Source organism: Polypterus senegalus, chromosome 3 (assembly GCF_016835505.1).
Source record: "Polypterus senegalus isolate Bchr_013 chromosome 3, ASM1683550v1, whole genome shotgun sequence".
Lineage (NCBI taxonomy): Eukaryota > Metazoa > Chordata > Cladistia > Polypteriformes > Polypteridae > Polypterus > Polypterus senegalus.
In genome coordinates, this window is record NC_053156.1 from 230806159 (window position 1) to 230826514 (window position 20356).

Genomic DNA, 20356 nt, shown 5'->3' on the forward strand with positions numbered 1-20356 from the left:
AAGGCCTACAAAAGGCTTTTTGCGGGTCTGTGTTAGAATACTAACAGTAAAAAAAAATGATACTTAAAACTTTTTATATGTTTGAAACGATGCATTGACAATTTTTTTTCCTGTAAAGACCTTTCTGCTATAACTTTATTACTGTCAAAGTAAAATGAATGTGTTAAGACTAAATGAATTTGTTACATTTTATGCATCTACTGAGCATACGATACGCAGCACAAACCCCGATAGTTGGTGTGCATTTGGGAACCATCTTCTTAAGAGGATGGAACCTCAGCTGAAGAAGCAGCTTTATCTGTGGGACACACAGACTGTTTTGTTTTACGAACTTTGAAATATATTTGGAAGCAGGAAAATGAGTCATTCAATAGCGTAACAGGTTGAGTCCAAACCCTTCTTATGACTGTTTCTCATGCTTTCCACAATGGAAAGCATAGATCAGATGATAATAACAATTCACAACATAAAAATCAGAGAGTTATGTCTTTAAATGTTCATAAACATGCTGAGTATTTTATGATGATGAAAAATCTGAGCCCATTGTATGATTTTACTGAAATCTCTGCTGAAACTCAAGATGAAACACATGTGAGAATTCCGGGGTATTTTCTTCTCAGGTGAAAAATTTGAGAAGCAGGAGACAAAAGAGAACATTAGCATTTTATTTCCTTCTGATTGCATTGTTGTCTAGGAGAAACCAGAATGATATTTAAGGAGTTCTCTTTTTTGATTCTTCATTCCTATGGGATGGCAACAGTCTTAATATCAAAGTGAAGACGGACATCTGTAAAGTGGTCTGCATGAATTACAGATATAATACACAAAGTAATTGATGGAATAAGCATTCTCCCCCTTTACGTTGGTATTTAGTAGGTGCACGTTTCGCAGCCATCTGTGTTGTGAGACATGGCCGGCCAGTCATCCCGGCCAATACCCCCAGGCTTCCAGGTGGAGCTATCCCTGCATCATGGAGGGGCCCCAAATTGGAGTCTTCCAGTGCAACCCTGCTGGATAACGTGGGGGCCACCAGGAGATGCTGCTGGGAGGCCCAGAGACATTGGGGTTTACTTCAATCCGGAAGTACGTCATGGGGAAGGACCAACATACTTCCGGGATGAAGAAAACAGGACTTTTTGAACTGGTTGAACAGTATAAAGGATTGAGGGAAACCCGGACAGATGAGCTGAGTCGGGAGGAAGGGAGGAAACGCGTCTGGGAGTAGGAGGATTGATTTGTTTATTGATTATTGTATTGTGAATTGGTTTATGAATATAGTGGAGTGTAGGGTGCTTTGCACATTGGATTATTATAATAAATCCAAACTTTGGACTTTTACCTGGTGTCTGGAGTCAACTCTGAGGGTTCAAGGGGATGACAGCACCCCCTATCTACCACAGTGTACACAGGTTCACTATGAGCTTTGCAAACATGCAGTCTACAAAACTGCTCGAGTTTCGTCGGGCTGAATGAAGATTGTGAATGAACAGCTTTATTCAAGTCCAGCCACAAGCTCTCAATTGGATTGAGATCTGGACTCTGGCCTAGCCACACTGAAATATTAGCATTGTTGTTTTTAAACCATTTCTGTGTAGTTTTAGCTTGTATTGGTTGTATTGCTGGAAAAGAAGTCTTATCTGAAGCTACAGGTTTCTTCCAGTCTTCATCATATTTTTGTGTATTTTGCTGAATAAATTTTACCCTTTACCATTATAAGCCTTCCAGGGCCTACTGCTGAGACACATTCTCACAGCATGATGATGATGGTGTGTTTTTGATAATGTGCAGTATTCAAGTGTAGCATGTAGTCTAATGGACAAAAGGCTCAATTTGTGTCTCATCAGACCATAGAACCTTTTTCTAGCTGACATCAGAGTCTCTCATGTGCTATCTGTCAAACACTATCTAAGATGCCATGTGTGTTTTTTTTAACAATGGCTTTTTCTTTACCATTCTCCCATAAAGCTGTGAAGCCCCTAGACAATCTCAACCATTGCAATTTGTGTCTCTTAGTGGCCTCCCTCACTCGTCTTCTTTTTATAAGATCACTCAGTTTTTATTCCGATGGCCTATTCAAGCGGAGTCAGAGTTATAGCTGTGTCATACAGTACTCTTTCCATTTCTTAACAATTGATTTAATTGGACTCCAAGGGTATTCAATGACTTGGATATTTTCTTTTCAGTTACCTTTTCATAGAGTTGCTTGGTGTGTTGATTGTGTGTTGTGTGTTTGTTTGTTTGTTGTTTGTTTCATTCTTGTCATCATTGTGTATTTTAGGCCACAACACCAATTCACCACAAGTTGGACCATCCAGAAAAGGTGGATTTAAATACAATCAATGGATACCCCTTGACTACAGACTGGTGATCTCCATTGAACTAATTTTGCAACTTCTAAAACTGATTGGCTGCACCAATGATGATTTAGGTATGCTGTATTAAAGGAGGTGAATACTTATATGACCAATCATTTTGTGTTTCATATGTGAAATTAATTTAGACAACTTTGCAGCCATCTGTTTTCACCTTGACATTGTACAGTAGAGTCTTTTTCTGTTGATCTATCAAAAAACTCAAATGAAATGCATGTGATACAATGTTGTATAATAATAAAAGCTGAAAACTGCACATTATGCTCTGCTTATATAAGGTGGTTGCATCCAGCAGCTAGCATCCAAGTATTAGATCATAGATAATACAGAAAAACTGTTCATAGATAATACAGACAAAGCGTGAGACAGATTGACTGATGAAACTGAGCCAGTGTTCAGAAATTTTGCAATAATTCTTTGACTGCTCTTTCCTGTTTTTGTGTTTTGAGTTTACATTTCACATACTTTATTTGAGTTATTTCAATTCTGGCCTGTTCCCAGAGTATGATTGTGTTTGCTCCTAAAATATTTTTCAGTCTCCTTCCTTCTCTGGACTGAAATACAACCCTGAACACACCTGTTTTTTTTCTTTAAACGGATATTAAAATTCACTTGCCAAAACTGCATTAGAGAATCTCTACTCTCTTTTGGAAACAGTGAATACTGAAGACATTACAACTTATTTGTCATTCAGTCCTTAAAAAGCCTTACCTCGTTTCTAGGTCACAGAGGGGTGTAATTGCATATGTCTCTGTGTTATAACAGATGGCACACATCGGCTGGCACCTTGGCCAGGATGGAACGGGGAGTTTTACCGTGCCGGGATTCCAGTACAAAGGAAGATCTGGGGGAGACAAAAACTTTGGTGTACTTTTTCCCCCGTTCCATTAGATAACAGCATCCCTGAGCTTGCTTACCCATTCAGATATGCATGCTGGGAACTGGAGTTCCAAACTGTAGCGTTTTGAATGTGATCATTCACCCTTTGGAATTTGGCATTTACAGATTTCTCCTCACGTGCTCTCAAGTTTGCCCAAGTGAAAAAAAATGACATTGACTTGTTCTTCTTTTCTGCCCCCCCATCTCTCTCTCTATCTCACTCTCTCTCAGCCCTATCTAACTGTTCTCTAAGTTTGTGGAGCTGCTTTGCACCCAGTGTGTCCCAAGATCAAATGTGTGAGCTGTCGAAATTTGAAGATCCCTTAGAACCCAAATACTGATAATAAGGTGAGTGGCTATGAGACATTTTCCCATCTAGAAAGGCAGCTGCTAGAATGATGTTAAAGGTGCCGTACATGGAAACAGGGTGTTTGTCAAGAAGTCAGTCTCCCTAAGACAGTGGTTCCCAACCTTTTTTTGGCCATGCCCCACCTAGGCCTCTCTAAAATCATGATGTCCCTAACATATACCTTATTTTTATTATTACCTATTCAAAAAGTGAACTCCTACTCATGTGGAGGAAGCCCATAATATCATTAATTTGGTCTGAACAAGCTTCTAAAGAACATGGAAACAAAAGAGGGAAAGGATAGTTGAAATACTGACAAAGAAATCACTAAGAAATTCCATCCATCCATCTATTATCCAATCCACTATATCCTAACTACAGGGTCACGGGGGTCTGCTGGAGCCAATCCCAGCCAACACAGGGCGCAAGGCAGGAAACAAACCCCGGCCAAAGCGCCAGCCCACCGCAGCCACTAAGAAATTGTTAAAAAAATAATATAATATGAAGTAATATGAAAATACAGTAAATACAGTTTTGAAAACATATAATAAGAGATATGATATTCGTAAATATAAACTAACTTTAATGACAGCTTTTTCTGTAATATTTTGATCATTTTATATTTTTGTTATATTGCAAAATTTTATATTCATTGTTACAATTCATATTATTTTAATGGTAAAAATGACTTCTAAGTAGAAAAACCCAAGCCGGTTGTAAAATCATAAATTAAAGATTTCTTCACCATTCCTTCTGTTTATATAAATATATATCTCTGTAAAAATAAAAATAATTTGTTTATTTTTTTCGATCATTTTTAACAGTGAATTTCTGTTTTTTCATTTTATAAATTGTTTAACGTACCTAAATTCTCAAATTGCCCCCCTAAAAAATCAAATTGCCCCCCAGTGGAGCGTGCATGCCACGTTGGGAATCACCGCCCTAAGACCTTAAGGCTGCCTACATATGAATATGGTTATGTCCTACCCCACAATTAGCAACCTGAATCACAACTATCACTTAACCGTTCGTATACACAAGCCAATGGAAGCATTTTCTCTTAAGCTTAATTGTTTGACTTCATATTAAAGATATTACTTATACAAATTAGAATTAGATTTGCAGGTTCCTTTCTAATAATTGTCCAATTTATAGGCTGATGGAGCTGCTGCACTACAAACAAACACAAGCATCCTCAATGCTGTTTGCCAGGCCTCATAGCAATCTTACATTTCATTCCAGTGTGGACATCACTTTTATTTATGATGCGTTCAGGTTTCATATACCTTTTCCACAGCATACTCCTTCCACTCCAGTACCAGATCTTCATGTCCTGATTTTATACTCCTAGCACGTTAGGGTGAAATCTGAACCTCAGGCCTTGGCAGTTAATCACAAAGTGATGCGCACTGTCTCTCAACTCTGCTTCTTCCTTGTAATCTGAGAAATAGGCAGAAGTCCTTACAGTTGAACCAAGTTGTCTGAAAATGTACCTCCCCGACTCGACTTGGCTTTAGTTATTGGAGGGACTGTTTACTTTATTGTAGGGGGAGTTTCCATCTGAAGAAAGACCCGAGGAGCATCTTCTCTGTCATGTTGTCCTTCTACCCATAACTCTTTCCTAGTATAGCTTGACATCTGGGTCACAGATATTCTATACATTGCCTCCAGTCTTTTTATTATAGTCTGCTTTCGTTTACATATTAAAATTAAGGTTCTCCTTTTTTAACTCTGAGTCCTCCTGTTCATTCCTATCTATGGTTTCTTACTTTATTACTGAAGTTACGTACTCCATTTAAGGGACACAGTGTATTGGAACCATTCTTATATTATTATTATTATTATATGATAATTCCTCTTTAAGCTTTGTGAATACTGAAGCACTGAGCCTATGACAAAAATGGAGTTAGGATCAGATGGAGCATTAATTCACCCTTGATGGCTTGGTAGTGATCTTTCCACTGTTTCACCTACAGAAACCTTGTTGCTTTTACTTCCTCTGTAGTCAAGTTCAATCGTCTTCTAGGCAATCCACCAGACGCCACAAGTGATCACAATTGGGCTGATCCCAGGACCTTACTAAACCATCCAAATGGTAGTAGCTATGGGTGGCATGTAGAAAGGACACCGACTTAATCAGTGCACGCTTACAACTTACACTTACTGGGAATTTCTCATCTGTGAGGAATAATTGCAAGCCCTTATCCCCCATCACAAATTGGGCTCAACAGCTTACCAACTCCACTCAGCACTGGGTAGACACATGCTGAACCATTCAGTGTGCCGTGTGTGCAGCCCTGGACATCTAAGGGCATCGCAGATCTGTTATTGCTCAATATCATGTGTTGCTCATGTGTGATACGCTTCTCGTTTTTTTTTTCTGCCATTGCCAAGGAACTTATTTATAAATAGGTGCGATTAGACTATGGGAATCACAAAACAGGTGCAAAGAAAAGTATCAAAATATCTACACTTTTGGGTAAAAAGCTGAGAGCAGTGAGTTTGAATCTGGCGTCCATTTGCCACAAATTCAAATGTCTACAGTTTCTAGTGCAATTTAATTTTGCAATGACCATCTGCAAAAATCAAGAAAACTTTGGTAAGGGTGCCAGCATTAATCCAGAGACATCATTTAGTTGGCATGTTCAAGAGTTGGAATGTTGGTTGATGGGTTTTAGCAGCCATGAGACACATCCAAAGTACTCTCTAAATGTTGTATCTGTGCCCCCTCTCTACGTACTCTTTATGGGCCACTTTCGTCTTTACTTAGCAAGTTCAAGTGTTGGAACTGGAAAGAATTCATCTTTATGAAAAAGGAAGATATTGCATATAAACCTGCTTTACAATACAGATAACCTGTTTTTAAACATTTCAGATTGCAATAATAAATTTCTCACAGAAGGAAGGTACTTCCAGGTACAGCAAATCCTTCCTATTCACCGATTTGCATATTATAAGACAATTGTAAGAAAAGCAATAAATAGAACCTTTTTTTTCCCCAGGGGGAAATTAGGCTTTTTACAGAATTTCTTTAAATACATAAATAATGAATAGGTAGATAAGTAAATAAACATTAATAAATTAATCAACACACTTTGCTCTGAACACACAATGAATGACTATAAAGCAAGAAAATTAAAAAGAAAGAAAACTGACATGGTTGTCCCAGTCACAGTGAAGCATTATGCAGACGTATTGCTGTTGGTAGAAAGGAGCCCCAGTAGCGTTTCTTGACACACATGTCCTGAATGATTTGTTGGCTGAAAGTCCTTAGTGTTAGTGTGTCACAAAGAGGATGTGTAGCATTTTTCATAATGGTATTCAGTTTTCTTTTAATTCTCTCCTTACCTCCATGGGGCCCAGAGTACATCCCATATATTAGCCTGCTTTTTTAGTTGCCCTGTTTTTTCAGCGGGCCTCTCTTGCAGTGATGTTACCAGCCCAGCACACCACAGCCTAGAAAACTGCACTAGTCGTCACAGAGTAGTAGAACATGTGAAGGATGTCACTTCCTGCATTAAAACAATAAAAAAAAAAAAACAAGTCCCTGGGTTAATGCCATCACCTTTAACAGAGTTTTCTTGAGTTTCACAGATGGACATTAAATATCATGGCAAGACACACTGGAAACTCTAAACATTTCAATTTAGTATAAATAGACCTCAAATTCAAATTCACAGCTTCTGGAAGCTCCTATCTTAGCTTTTTCCCCAAAGTGTAGATATTTTGTTAGTTTTCTTTGCAAATGGTAATTTTCTCAAACAAACAAATTTGAGACTGCACATTCAAGCTCAGAAAGCTAACAAAATGCCAAAAATCCTTTAAAACCATACATTTTGTAGTTGCTCATAATGTTCTTCAGTACTGTTGAAAGCTGCAGTCTCAATGGTCAGATATATAGATGGACATGTTGCAGATGACCAATTTTTTTCACCAAAACATACTCCTTGACCTTTTCTCGAGTGACAGGATGCACTGTGAAGGTTTCACTGCATTTGTTTAGACCATGGTCAAATGCATAAGGGACGAACAAGCAAAGAGATGGCATTTCTTCTCGATATATATAGAGATTATAATCATAATGATAATTATTGCTATTGTTGTTGTGGCTTTATAAAGAGATAATACTTTAAATTTTTGCACTACTTTTATTTTTTGGAATTACCCCAACTTCCAAGGTTCTGGTGTAATCCAAAATCAGAGCAGCTCCACTATAAAGAATTACAAATTGTAGCCCTTTGCAGAAGAGAAATAGAATGACAATGGCGATTAAATAATGTGTAACTGAACTTTCACTATATTGAATTATTGAATTTCCAATATTATGACGAACTTGATTTTTATTTACTAATATGCCAATGTTCTCATGCTTGGAAGATTTAATTGTGATTTTTATCTCAGTCGATGATTATATTCATACTGCAACTACAGAATGTGCCCCCAATTAAGATGTGTTAGATCTGTCATTAGATGTCAGTACCCAATCTATTAAGAAAATCAGGAAGGAAAGGGTTTGTTGTGCCAAATAGGAACATGAACTGAGCAGATGTACTTGGGACAGTCATTGGTACAGAGGACGTAAGAGGTGGGGCTGCCACATTTTATTAGGTAATAACTCTGTGAGAAGACAGGCAGCTATCAGACTCTGTCAGGAGTGAACTGACACAGAAGCTTCCCTTTCAGACAACACAGAGCACAAAGTAAGTGGAATCTTTCTCTCTTCTAAATGACTCAAGCTTTCACATAAACTGAATGTGCAAAATATAATTTATGATGAAGAAGAAAAATATATTGTTAATTTTATCTTCCATTTTTGGCAGTTTTTCAGTGTGTTTGTTTTTTTTTTATTGAGTTCTCTTATATTTCCGGCAGCTATTTGAACTGCTTATTCAATCGGGTTTCCTAGCAAAACACATAAAGCTCTAAATATCCAAAGAATATGAGTTTGCATTTACAAGGAGTACTGGAGAGACTGAATCAAATCAAGAAAAAAAACTTGCAGACAAGATAAAGACATTTACAGATAAGTAAAGCATAACAGAAAGAAGCATAAAGAAGTAGTAGAAAAAAATAATGTCATATTCACATCCAGACGTCACAGGAGTATTTAATGATTTAAAGATCTAGTGCCTAGAGGGGAACAAAAATATCCTTGCATAAAACACTTTTATAAAGTCACATATTGTGTGTGACCTTCCTGAAGGAAAGTGTAAAGAAGAGTCACCTGAGCTTTTCCAGAAGCAGGTGAAAGAAGAAAGATAACTAAGAAAGACCCGAGAGAGGAAATCTCTTAAAATCAATTTGTCAGTCTTTCTTTATTTTATAGAGCTTGTTTCACCTTCTTAAAGTGCTTTTCAAAGCAAAGGAAGAACCAAAAAAAGACTATAAAGCACTTTCCTTGAGCAAACACTTACAAGGTGTTCTGCAAAGTAAGACCCAGAGGAATTTTAAACTGTTAACTCTGTGCTGCTTTTAAAAAATCCCCTAAGCCCACACAAACACGCTACACTGAGTACAATAGTTAAACCTCTATAATATGTACAGTATCCTCATGGGTGGTGATTTTGGCATAAACATTGGGGGATGAGGGAGCAAAAAAATCATAGGCTACAGTGTAGGTAATAATCCAACAGTAATAATGGCATTATGATTAATAATAATAATAATCCTCAAACTGGAATAGGATAGGAAACACTGACATGGCAAAATAAAATTTAACACAGTGACAGGAGTGCAGCTCCAGGCTTTGAGTGCATTGCTAAAGACTGATTTAACTTAAAGTATAAGCATCTTCCAAATAAACTTGTTGATGGCATTTTTCATATTTACTCCTGGTCTCTCAACTGGGTGATGATACTGGGTTATTTCCATTGGTTAATGAAAACAAACTAAACACTAATTATGAGGTTAATGTTTAAAGTAGCTGTTATACTTTGACTTCATTGAATTCAATGATTGTATTAAGATTGTCGGTTTATTTAAGGGACCAAGTGGGGTGAAAAAGTCTCTTTACACCAATTTCTGGAGAGTGGTCCTGGAAATGGTCTTGGCTTTCGTCAACACATCTCCAGGTGTTCAATGGCACCTCACTATCCCAGCTGATTTATACCTTTGTCTGATAATGTATGCCACCCAGCTCCTCCTCAATCCCCTCAGTCGAGGTCATAGACAAACTGCCTGTTGAACTATTCCCCAGCTATCTGAGCTCCAAGTTCTACCTAGTGGTGGTTTCGCATGTCAGTCGATGGGATTTAGCAGCCAGGAGATGTGTCCAAAGTGCTTTCTTAATGTCATATTTGAGCCCTCTCTCTACTTGCTGTTCCCGGGGCTGCTTTTTAGTCAACTTCTCCAAATATTCCTGATTTTCAGACAGTTACCTACCAACTGAGGAGCATGTCCTTCTCGGGTCCTGAACCAGAGGTACTACACTGACTTCTCCTCTGAAAAACCTTGACCTCGAGGTTTAACATCTGCCAGGACATTATGGGGGTGCAAGGTAGTCTGGTCAACCTCTTTACACTAATTGCTGGACATTGACCCACAGAAGACTGGATTTCTTTAGCGTGCCTCCACCTGGTGGTGTCCACATGTTCAATGGCACCTCACTCTCCCAGCTGATTTGTCCTTTTGTCTAGTCTTGCAGGTTGCCTAGCTTTGCTTCACTCCAATCACTCGCAGTCACAGGCAACCTTTTTGCTGCACTATTCTCCAGGGGCCTCATGTATAAATGGTGCTGCCCACTGAGGAGCGTGTCCCTCTCATGTCCGGACTCAAATGTTACAATATGTTAATAGTTTATGGCACTATTATTGTATGATTATGATTGTGCTGTTCTCATCACTGTAAGCTACCTATTAGGCTAGAGGGTGAAACAGAAAGTTACCGTATTAAAATTTTACCTTACATTACCAGTCAATTGATACAGATTTGACCTTTTTAGAGAAATATGAAATGCAAAAAGAAAAAAAAATTGAAAAGCTTTCAATGTAGCCAATTGTTATGTGTTTTCAGAAATGATGCATCCAGACCTGAGTGGAACACATTACTTAGATGGCCTAGAACTGTCAGAAAGAGGTAGGACTCCCTGGGTAAGCAGCTCCTGACAGTGTAGAAGTAGGGGTACAGAAAGTGTACAAGACCACTCCTCCATCACTAAAGTCCTTCAACCTGGGTGTGTGGCCATTGGCAAGCCTCAGATAGGATCCTGGCCTTGGATCAGCACATGAATCTGGGGAAAAGATAGATAGATAGATAGATAGATAGATAGATAGATAGATAGATAGATAGATAGATAGATAGATAGATAGATAGATAGATAGATAGATAGAGTACATCAAGTGCATAAATCTTTTTACAGACACATTCTAAAAATACGTACAGTATGTCATGATATTCATTAAACCACGCACAAATACAATGCACATTTCCTTAACAGGATGCATTATTAGATCATGTTTGTGTATTTGATTTTTTAATGCATTTGCATTCCTTTCATAAGTAATATCTTAAATAAGCTATTTTCCTGGCACAGCTTCCGTTGTTTAATATTTTTATCCATTTGGCAGAAGTCAACAGAAGAGCTTTCAGAAGAAACAGCTGAGATTTAATTAAGTTAATCAAATTTATCAGAAATCCCTGGCACAGGACCCAGTGAGCAATGGCAGTACTTCAGGGCATTTAAATGAATATCAGCATTGTTTGGGGTGACAATACATGCTTTAGAATGCACGCAGTGTTTAGTAATTCATTGTTTTCCAAGATCTGTTGTAAAGGGTACCACTATGGCTTCTGTTTTTCACTTTACACTGTAATTGTCAATTAACAACTTATTTTAATGAATAAAGTTTATATTAATTCTTGCATAAAAATATATGTATTTATCCTAATATCTTCTATTCAGTTTAATGCTCCCTTAAAATATGCAATTAGGATTTAATAAAAATGCAGTACGGTGGCGCAGTGGTAGTGCTGCTGCCTCGCAGTTAGGAGACCCGGGTTCGCTTCCCGGGTCCTCCCTGCGCGGAGTTTGCATGTTCTCCCCGTGACTGCGTGGGTTTCCTCCGGGCGCTCTGGTTTCCTCCCACAATCCAAAGACATGCAGGTTAGGTGGATTGGCGATTCTAAATTGGCCCTAGTGTGTGCTTGGTGTTTGTGTGTGTCCTGCAGTGGGTTGGCACCCTGCCCAGGATTGGTTCCTGCCTTGTGCCCTGTGTTGGCTGGGATTGGCTCCAGCGGACCCCCGTGACCCTGTATTCAGATTCAGCGGGTTAGAAAATGGATGGATAAAAATGCAGTGCTACTCAATACTCTTATAATTTTAAAAGAGCCACTTAAATGGTAGAATTTACTCAATGTAGATTGACTTTAATAGTTGATTCTGTTTCATCAGTGTTTAAAGATCTAACCAAATAAATGTATAAATTATATGCAAACTCATTTTTTTTTATCTGTTTTTTTAGACCTTGAATGCCCACAGTGTAGTCCTGCCTAAATCAATAGCTATGTCAAGCACAATGGCTACTTGACTGAGATGGGCTTTTCTTAACATAAAGAAGTATTTTGTTAACATGAAGATAAAAAGCACACTACTTCTGACTTAATTATTTTTTCCATTTGTTTTTATATTAACATCTAAAATATCTTGATTATAGCATGCTGTGTGTATGTGTAGAGTAGGTGTATGTTTGTCAAAACAACACGGTATGCAATGGAATAGCATTGAGGTGGAGAAGCACAGTTACAAGCTGCTAACAACTGTATGGCACATACTATTCAAGGCCCTCAGAAGCCTCCGCACGGGCAACAACATTGGCTGGAGCTTCAAGACTTAGTGGAGAAGTTAACAAGTCTGCAGGTCACTCCAAATTTGTCAACATTGGATTCCTTCCACCAACACATGCACCAGTCACGCATAATGAACTCGGCAGAGCAAAGGCCAGAGCTGCTTTGTATTTCAGCTGAATTTCTCACCTTCCCGGGCAGCTCAGGCTCCCACTCTGCAGAAACAACCTGAGCACATGGAGCTGTCACCGCACCTTTGTCTGCAGCAGGATACATAAACCTCAGAAAGGATCAGTTGCCAACAGAGATGGCAACCCCCTGCTGTTGCTGTTACAATGGAAAATAACAGGATTTTATTAGTTATTATTTTAACATATAAGGGAAAACCATATAAGTATATTTTTTTTCTAAATGAGGTTTTCATAAAAGATGGAAGGACACAAAGTGTGACTGATTAAGGTACCATTTCTACCAATATTCCCTGAGAAACATGACTTGATGAAATCAGTTGAGTAGTTTGAGGGTGGGGCAGCAGGTTTCCTCTGAAGAATCACAAAATGAAGTAATGTTAGACATAATCTGTAAAAAATGAGTTCTGAGTGGAAAGAGCTACTAAATATAACATTTGAATTGAATGAACTTGTGTTGGTTTGAATCAACATAATTCTTAATATTTACTTGTTCTTAAATTGTAAACAAAATGAGAGCCATTATATTCCAAGTCAGTGAGTATGACAAGAAAATATGAAATATGGAGATGATTTTCTTTTTTTCAGTGAACATTACTCATTCATATTTATATACATAAATAACATTCCCAAAGCCACTTAGTCCAATTTGGGGCTATGGAGGTCCAAGTGTACTGGACTGAAAAGGACAGAAACAACCCTGAGCTTGACACGCTTATTCATACTGCACATACAGTACACTGAGCCTGACACACATGTCTCCGGTGCTGTGTTCGGAAGACTGTGGTGCCTGAAAGAAACCCCCCACAGACACAGCACTGTGTAGTAAGGATGTAGCAGGTTGGATAATGGATGGATGGAATTTGTTTATACACATTTATACAAGTTACATAATCAAATAGAATATGTGACATTTCAGGGGTAGAGCAGACCCAAAAATAAGAGCAGAATAGTCAGAAATTAAGGTAAATGCTGAGATTTAGTAGAAGATTTAATATACACAGGTTAGTGTACAAGAAAGGTAGTAATGCATGTGTACATACACAACACTAAACAGCTTTGCCATGCTGTAACTAGCTACTGTATAAGTGTATTTGTCCTTATCTAAAATCAATGCAACTGGTCGACTACTCTGTCCAGCTGTAATCCTTCCTGTCTCTCAAGACCTTCTTCTAAACCAGTGGCCTCTTTCCCCTCCACACCATCAGGTGGGCACTTATCTCTAGGTTCCTACCTGTCTCCAGGCCTAGGAGAAGGGATGGAGGACCTTAACAGCCAGACATCACTGACCTTCTTCAAAGAAGAACTTTTAGATCAGATTCCACCCTGCATTAAAAACAACTACCCAGAGCTGACCCAATGGTAGGGTCCACGTCCAAGACTCCTTGGAGGCCACCCACACAGGTTGACAGTCCTCAGCAGCAGGAAGATGCAGGATAAAGTGCTTTCTCACAATGCAGTGTCAGCACCCCTTCTTACTCTGTTAATGGGGCCACTTACTGTATATAGCCTCGTTCTATGGGTATCAAGTGAAATACAGTATGTTTCATTGTATATAATCTTAAAAATACATTCTTAAACTACATATATTTTACATACTGAAAGATATATCTATATATCTTTTGAGAATTCATAACACATTTCATTTTCCAATGTAGAGTTCCTAGGTAGATGGGAATCATCTTTCCATAATTCACGCTCATATTCACAAAGTAAATCCGAATCACTCTCTCTAAACTCTAGTCTGAGCCTTCCCTTCAACCTGTCATCTGATGATTCCCTAACCTGTCTGAGATATTCAATCTAACCCACTGTTTAGCAGTCCCCTGTCATTTGAGTATGTCCCTGTCCAAAGTATTCACTCTTTCTTAAATAATTTCTTGTGTGGAGAGAACCCTCCTCCTTCTAGGAATCCCCTCTTAAATCTGATGCATTTCTCCTGAGGTGGAGAAATTTCCCCTGGTCTGAGTAATTTCATCTTAAGTGATGTATTCCTTTTCTCCTAGGGAAGAGAATATATACTGTATAACTAGCTTTAAGGGAAAATGGTGAGAAAGAAAGATATAGCTGTGGAATTTCTGAATTGTCCATTGCTGTAAGGGCTAGTGAGGCACAACCTACACCACATGCTATGCAAAATAAATAAGAAGCTCAGAAATGCAACTAATTTTTAAAATGTTTGTAACAACCCTAGACTTTGTCTTCTTAAGCATTTTTTCAGTTTTCATTATATGCTTAATGAAATTATTTATCCAGAAAAATATTGCTGTTTGTAGTGGGAGATTGTGCCAGGTGCTGCAGGCCTGTTTCTGACTGAAGAGCTTACTCTATTGGCCCTGATGTGTTTACTAGAGGATGTGGGCTGTACAACATGAACTCTTCAGTTTAGAGATAGGACTTGAAGGCTAGAACCTTGAATTTATTGCATTAAAATGAATTACAAGGGAAGACAAGTGACTTATGATATTATACAAAGCTGCATGCCACCATCTTAAATAGGAATGATACAATGATGCCAAGTCACGCCTATGTGTTGCTGCCATAATAGTGATAGGAATTAAAAAACCTGTTTTGACCCATTAGAAGTTTCTTTTGCTGAAGTAATTTAAAATCTCAGTTAATGAAACTTTACTATTTCAAAAGCTTAATTTTCATGTTTGTGAATTAATTATATTTCCTTGCCTGAAAAGATATATTTTCTTCTATTTAATTTAAGTGCATCACACCACCATTTTATAATTTCTGTGGATTGATAAAGGGTTGCTAAAAGACATTGTCAGATTGAATCATGAAGTCTTGGTAAAAAATTCCAACAAAGTACCAGCACCATTTTGTCTCAGATTATGGATTTAAGAAGTGAGTGTGTGTGGTTTATTAATTTATGTTCTTACATTCCAGTTTACAATTTCTAGCTTTCTCATCTCATCCTGATTCTCCATTTTAGTGTTTTGGCTCCTGTTGAGTAATAGTGCTCTAGCTAATGACTCCTTGAACTTTGTCTAGTTTTCTTTACAAATCACAGTCTCTTGAGAAACCTGTTTTATGTTCAGTTTCTTTGTTAAAGACATGCCGATCTCCTGGTCTGTTTCTACTTACATCTTAGCATTGTTCTCTCTTTCTTTTTATCAGCAGACTATTGAAAGGCCAGCTGTTATTTTAAAATCTAAGACAGTGAGTAAATTAGAAAAAGTAAGAATTTATGAATTTGTAATAAGACCAATTGTGACATATTGTTCTGAGACGTACACTGACAAAAAAACTTTCTACATAATTTAGAGGAGGAACTATGGAAGTGTGAATATTCAGAAGGGTTTGGAAATTAAGGATGATTAAACAACTGGGGAGGTTATGTGGAGACGTTTGAATGATGACAGAAATAAAAAGAGCACATGCAAAAAATGGCAAAAGAAAAGGTAGTGAATTAAATCTTTCAGGTTAGACCAGGAAGACAGCATTGAAGTAAGTAAAATAAAAGTTGGCTGGACAGAGTTGGAGGAATATGTATGATGAGCGGTGATTGGGAATTAGAGGGTGAGAACTGAAAACAAAAAGACTGGAGAAGTGTTTTTCTGGATGTTAAAGATCTAAATGGACTGTAGTGCAAGCCATGACGGTGATGATGATTAATCATGAATATTGGATGCATCATTTCCTGTATATCAAACCACTGGGCTTTTGTGCTAAACCCTTTCTATTGTTGCCCGCTTTATGTGTCTGGATCCTTTCACCAAATCAGTACAGACTTAAGAACAATTAAACCCCACTTCAGGAGATGCCCACGGCAGAATCTCTATTTCAAGTGCTTAGCAATAAAATGCTTGAAAATATCTTTTTTGGTTTAGTTTTACAGAGGTTCATTACAATCCGTCCTCTACGATAACGTCCATTGATATTCCAGAAAGTTGATAAAAAATGATGGCTCCCACAGTACAACATAGCTTTCAGCTACTCTGGACTGTATTTTTCTCACAGGCCATGGTTATTTATTGCCATCTGCTGGAAATAGTGTGTCCTACCAGCTATGAATTATTAGCCAATAGATGGTCCTTAACTTTTTATCTCCTAATGCCTCCTAAATTTTTTAAGTTCCCTAACATCTACCTCCAAAATTGGCTTAGAATTTAACTGTTCTACATTTCTACAATGTGCATTAATGTTTTTTTTTGACAAAATAGCATTTGTTTAACTTAGCAGCAAACACTTATTAAAATTTAGCGAGTTGTATCAGTTACACAGCTACTACTTTACAGCTCGAGGAGTGTTTATTCTTGCCTAGTCAGCTGAGTTGTCTGATCTCTTCTCATTTGCTTTTTTCCCTTGTTTCTTAGACATTCTAAAGTAGCGTATGTTAGGTTGACTAACAATCCTAAATTAGCAAGATAGGGCATGGGATATCGTGGTATCAAATTTCTGGAATTAAATTAGTTCAGCAGAGTAAGAAGATGGATCAACAATAACTTCATAATTATTAATGTTTTCTTTTTATTTTTACAGCTGTATAAATTATGTACAGCTGCCTGACACCTCCATGAATCCCCTCTGTTTCTCTCCTGTGCCAGAGTAATGGTGGTAAAATGACAACATTATTTAATATGTGATTATTCATGTTGAGGCTGAATAGTGGTGGTACTGAAAGGATGTGCCATCAAACTGAGGGCAAAATTAGAAAAGGGTGGCTTTCCTTGGTCCTGTGTACAAGTATTTATTTATGTATGTTTTTGTCCATTCAAGGGCAGCACAATGGCATACTGATTAGTGCTCTACTGTCTGAGGAATTCAACATCCTAAATTTGAATCCAGTGACTTGTGGCTGTCTGTGTTTAGTTGGCATGTTATACTTGGATCTGTATAGGCTTTGTCCTTGAGTAATCCAGTTTCCTAATACATCCCAAAGAGCTATGCATAAAGTTAATTAACTATTTTAGTGGATTGTCACCCCACCACTGGTTTGTTCTTGTTTTATACTCAATGCTGCTACGAAAGCACAGACCCTGTGGCCCTAAATGATGTAGATTAAGATTTAAGAGAATGTTATGTTACTGTATATCATGTGACCGTCCATGCTCTTACTGAATCTCCAGTTTTGTTTTCATTTGTAGCATACTGTCATTCATCATCACAAGTAAGACCTGAATGCAGCAATTGGTCAGGTACTGTCATCCTACAACAGTTAAAGCCAGGGAAAGGGAGAAAGAAGGTCACTTCATACCTTGTGTGAAGCAGGCTGCTAATCCTAGGAAGTAGTTTTGTATGGCTTCTGGTAACACACTCCTATAGAACTTCATCAGGGTCCTCATAAGTAGGTAGCCATAATCGATTTTTATTTGACATTTACTGTTTAAATCAAATATTTGTAATGCAAAAATAACATTTACTATATACCTTGTCAATATCTGCCATAGAACTGAGACATTTATTTTTTAACCTGGATCTTACCATATAAAATTAACATTTCCAAATAAAGCTGAAGCAGAGGGAACAACAACCACAAACAGAATCCAACAAAAGGCCACAAGCCAACAATAACAAAGTGAACATTGTGATGGTGCGGGTTGGCTCCTTGCTGCCTCTTCTATAATTGGAGCCTCTTGAACCTGATATCGTCAGTACTGTAACCGAGTTGATGTCTTGGCAGATGAAGACAAACCACACTTGTACTGTAGCAACAGGAAGCTTTAAAAGTGATCAGTGCTTTTATTAAAAACCCAACAAATCCAAACAATGTCCAAAATAAATAGGGTAGTTTCCATAAATAAATAATCCATAAAAAGGTGTATCTGTGGAGGTTAAAATGATTACATAAATAAATCCATTAAAACAAGATTAAAATCAACTGGCAGGAAACTGTCTTTATTAAAAAGACTGGAGCCTTCTTCCTCACTGGCAGCTTCCCTGCTTATTCCATATGGGCCTTGCAGCAAAGGAGTCGCCCTACTGACAAATGCAGCTGACCTTCCGCAGGTCCAAGTCATTGCTGTCCCATGGCTACAGTAAGGCTGCATCTCTAGACCTAGGCTTGGGACTCCAATGCCTATGCCACTCATTTTGGAGCTCTCCTCCCAAGCCTCCTCAATCTCCGACGCCTTCCCGGTCTTCTACGATGAGTCATTCCTTTTAATGCATATTGCTCTGGCTCCCTAAGTTGCTCAGCCAGAGCGATCACTTCTTCAGCTCATGGGCATCAGCCTCTCGCTCCACTCACGGAGCTCTCAAACCCAGCTGCCTGCCTTCTCTCCGTCAAGCCCGCTCCTTCCTGCTCGTTCCTAGTGGCTCCTTCCATGTCCTGCCTTCTGTCCTTCTTTCTCCCTTTAACCCCTGTCTTTTCTTTTTCTTTCTCAATTCCCCTCCCTCTCGCACTCGCGCTTCCCTTTTATTCTGGCATCAATTTGGGTTGCCCGCACCTGCATCACGCATGGAAACTGCTCTTGTCACACCACCACGCCTCTCCCCACAAAGACGGGAATGCTGCGATTATTTATGTAAACTGGCAAACAGTCATGGACCTCACTTTATCACAAACTTATCATTGTCCTTACAGAGTTCCAATCTTCAGGGTACTGATTGGCCATGCATGTGAACAAACAGATAAGAAATGAAAAGGACATGCCAGGTGTATTCAATCTATCTGTGCAGATGCTTCACAATTGTTTCTTCCATCAAAAAGATAGAAACACCTAAACAGTAACAAATCTTTCATTATTTTTAATTAACGGGATCTTGTGTATTTTCTGGCTCAGGGATAGATCCTTTAAGATTTGTTTATAATATGCACTATGCCACACAGCAAATTGTTTATGCATTCAGCAAGCACTGCCTTCCATTATATAGACCAGGTGCATAGCAGGGAGGACTCGAAAATCGGTTTGAGCTACTCTGTTCTTTTCATAGTACTGGCATGTGTATGTATGTATACTGGGGCATACCAGCAGATGCAGAGAGTCTATGAAGTGAGAGATCAGTGTGATAGGGTTAGAGGGCTGTGCCTGAAAGTACCTGATCTGCACTACATGGCGAGGAGCATAACATGCTTAATCCCACAGTAAAGATATAATGTACAATGAATCTATGAAGCGAAATGAAATATTTTCATAATATTCTCAGAACAGTCAGTTAATGTACCCCACCAATGAAAATGCTTTTTTTTTTTAATGCAAGGAGGATGAAGATCAGACTGGTGTGGTGACATCATGCATGCATGAAGAATGCCAGTCAGTGACGTAAAATGTGAGGTGGATTATGCTTACAGTTGCATTCATGAAAGCCAGGTTGTGATGTCATGCTGGTCTCACAAACCATCATGGGGCACTGGAACAAAAGTATTTAGGCTGGCTGCATTGCAAATTTTAAGTAAAATGCTCAGAGAACAGGACCAAAGGCGAACACAGTTTACTTGGGGAGGAAAACACAGGGGGGAATTTTGCTGATCCACATTAATCGTGATTTTTTAATTTTTCAACATTTATTTTTGTCATTTATACATATTTTTCTTTTTAGAGTCTCAATATGATGACATATTTGGTTCAATCATTTTGTATGTTGGTTGGTATGAGGGCACATATATATATGTATGTATCCATCCATCCATTTTCTAACCCGCTGAATCCGAATACAGGGTCACGGGGGTCTGCTGGAGCCAATCCCAGCCAACACAGGGCACAAGGCAGGAACCAATCCTGGGCAGGGTGCCAACCCACCGCAGGACACACACAAACACACCCACACACCAAGCACACACTAGGGCCAAGTTAGAATCGCCAATCCACCTAACCTGCATGTCTTCTACCATT

General features: G+C 38.4%; 1 protein-coding gene across 3 annotated transcripts in view; it reads left to right on the top strand.

Moving 5' to 3' along the window:
• The first annotated feature begins 8224 nt into the window (after window positions 1–8224).
• LOC120525961 (immunoglobulin-like and fibronectin type III domain-containing protein 1) overlaps window positions 8225–20356 on the top strand; it is a 105700-nt gene continuing 93568 nt past the window's right edge. For all 3 annotated transcript variants that reach the window (XM_039748706.1, XM_039748708.1, XM_039748707.1), the window contains exon 1: window positions 8225–8300. The gene's annotated coding sequence lies outside the window, so the exon portion shown is untranslated. The remainder of the gene's footprint in view (window positions 8301–20356) is intronic.